Below are 3,067 nucleotides of genomic sequence, written 5' to 3'. Positions count from 1 at the left end.
GAGTTTTCCTCTGTTTTTATGTCTGATGAGAATGGGTGTAGATGGGGAAAAAGTGCAATATTTTAATCACAAACATTAATGAGCAGGCTATGTTGTGAATTCAGATTCAGAATTCAGACTGTGGTCTGTAGTGACACCTAGTGGCGTGGTGGTAAACCGCACATAAAAAGGTGTCATGAAAACCTTACTCTTCATCAGTCTGCACACACTTGTCCAGCTCGATGACATGGCTGCCGATGAACCAGACCAAATTGGAGAAGTACGGCACGGCCGTTTTGTCCCGGATGTAGTGTAGCATGTGCTGGTTGTCCACTGGGGGGCAGGACCAAAAGTAAACAGGGTTACTCACAAACAGGCAGAGAGACAGGAAACAGTGACGTGGGAAAGGAACTGTTAGGTTTAGTATAACTAATAACACTAATAACATACTGACGGGTGGTCTTTAAAAAGCAATAGAGGTTAATTACAGAGCAATGTGCAATGTGATTGGTCAGATTTTGGAGGGATATGTTAAATGACACTCCCTAAGCAGAGTCACTAAGCGGAACTAGGTTGCATTATATTTGATCCTAGGCAATAGACAAGTCCTGTACTAAGCATGCTGAGATTATAAAATGTTGTGAAATGTATCGAAACTTATAAAGGCTCACTGTGCAATAAATAGTAACAAATTAATAGGGTTCTCAGTGGTCAAAAGTCTATCTAGGATTATGGATGCTATAATGATCAGTTGCTCAATGAACCTCCAGCATCTTTTTTTTTTTTTTTTTAAGAAATTAAATTAGAACACAAACATACAACTGATACTGCCAAAAACCACCATAAAAGACAAACAACAGGGTTTAAATAAGGGCACCAATGTGGGACAGTGCAAACAAGTGTATTTTTTAACCATTATCAGTGTGTGCATTTTAAACCTGTGTACACACAGACAAAAGAAGCAACTGCGTTTAAAAAAAATTCAAGAGAACATGCAATACAAGTGGCACAAGAAAGTTCTGAATTTGACCAACTTACATGACACTGGAATAAGGCACACAGGAGTCACCATAGAAGGAGAAGGGAAGAACAGACAAAGGGTTAAACAGGATGAAGGGACTGAGCTAGTGGAGCTTTGGGCCCTAGAGGCCAAAAGATGGAACCATCACACCACCTAGTGGCAGGTATTAAACCTGCACAATAGAGCATCTGGAACCAAGAACAGCCTAAAAACACCAAATATATCAACCAGATGCATGAAGCTGCCAGGACATGCTAAAAAGCAAAGCATACCACCCAACTACTTATTCTGACGATCAGGGATTTTAACTGCATTGTTGCAGATAATTCAGTGCATTTATATAGTAATTATGCATGTGATCTGCCATATCAAGAAAGCCACAGAAAGTACTTCAACATTTAAGCAACACTTAAAAATGTATGAATGTTATTGTATTACATAAAATATTACAGCTATATGGTGCACTGCAGTCATAAACGTATCAGCAGACTCGGATGTTATTTTTTATGTTGTGCGTATTGATCCAATAAATTAAAATGAGGCTGATATTTAAGACAATAAATTACAGACAAGTCCAGACAAGGGTGACCACGTTATTTCTATTTGGCTTACGTATTATTACAAATAAAATAATATAAAACAAACTGTTAAAAAATATTTTAAAATATTTTTTTATCCATGGAACAAAGACATTTTCTATATTATTTTTTATTAATTATCTTTATTGTAGAAGTTATATTCTTCTTTTAACATTAATACAAGACATTTAGCCATAAATGAACAATATTTATTTGCGTTTGTGTGATTGTATGTAACTGTCTATAATGTCTTTACGCTGGAAAGTACTTTAAATGTGCTATAGAAATAAAATTTGTACTGTATTGTTGTATTGTAGGCATGTGTAACTTCTGTTTAAATTAGTTCAATGATGCAGTTTCCCACTGTACATGTTTTTTGGTGTCATTTGAAGCACGGAGATCTAAACTTTTCAGATGAGTGCTTTTTTTGTAATCAGTCTGACAAAATGTAGATTGATATCTAATAATAGCCAATATATTGGTTATTGGCTTCAAAATACTATTAATAAAATTTTTTGATTTAGACATATTATCCATGTAGGTGCATCCCAATAAAATATTACACCAACTAGCTTTTATAAAAATAAAAAAAAAGATTTGCAAAAGGTTGCTTATTCAATGCAATGACATTTTAACACTTAAGTGTTGTTTACATCTCCAAATCTTATTTAGGGCCATTGTTTGCACATTAACGTCAGAAACATGCACCGATGGCAGTTTGATCTAAACTACAACAATCTCCATAGGGATCAACTGATTAGCTGTAAGACGAACAACAATTCAAGGGCAAGTGCCAAGCAGATAGTAAGAAATGTTAAGTCAGTTATTCAAGAAGGGAAGAAGGATTTATATACAAGCTTAAGCCAGAGAAATAGATCAACGAAAGCCCTTTTGTCTTGAGCACGTGACCATACCCAAGAGAAACCCCAGTGTGCCCGTGCATGTGTGTAGAGTCAGCAGCCATCACTAAATGTAAGTGTGAGTTACTCACAGATGGCAGAGAGCAGCGTCAGCATGCCCATGCATCAGAGGCATGACAGAGTGATTGACAGAAGAGAGGAGGATCAGGCGGCAGCAGCAGCTGAGTTAGGGCTCTACTCACCTTTGTACACATTGAGTGTGATAGTCCTGACCGCGATCCTGACCATGCTTTCTGGGTGGTTGAAAAACTTAATGGCCTCCGTGTACAGGGCAAAATCATTAGTGTGCTAGAAGCGTGGGAGACAGAGAGTGAGGCCGTCAGCGAGGAGGATTAGCTCAGAGAGAGGAGAGCTGCAACTGGTGACATTAAACAAAACCTGTACGCTTATTCACTTGTGAATCCAGGATTGTCTACAGAGCAGAAGAAATGGGCACATAACACCACTGACACTGAAAATGCAATGCTACTGGGTATTAAACTGGCTTAAAATGTGTCAAATTAAAATTCTTGTTGTAGTTCATACAAACACAGCACATCAATAAAGTTGTCACTCCTCTCCTCTTTTTT

The 3,067-nt window shown here is 37.5% G+C and overlaps 1 long non-coding RNA gene across 1 annotated transcript; it reads right to left on the bottom strand.

Annotated features, from left to right (window-relative positions):
* LOC107736775 (uncharacterized) lies at positions 1-3,007 on the bottom strand. Its single transcript, XR_001639732.1, has 4 exons — positions 2,681-3,007; positions 1,018-1,023; positions 189-312; positions 1-22 (listed from the first exon to the last, which is right to left on the bottom strand). It is a non-coding gene; the product is annotated as an uncharacterized LOC107736775 (long non-coding RNA).
* Between the last annotated feature and the right edge of the window lie 60 nt (positions 3,008-3,067).

This window comes from Sinocyclocheilus rhinocerous, unplaced genomic scaffold (genome assembly GCF_001515625.1).
Source record: "Sinocyclocheilus rhinocerous isolate Xijiao unplaced genomic scaffold, SAMN03320098_v1.1 C36976373, whole genome shotgun sequence".
Taxonomy (NCBI): domain Eukaryota; kingdom Metazoa; phylum Chordata; class Actinopteri; order Cypriniformes; family Cyprinidae; genus Sinocyclocheilus; species Sinocyclocheilus rhinocerous.
The sequence above is the reverse complement of the archived record's forward strand: the minus strand, read 5'-3'. Positions and strand labels throughout refer to the sequence as shown.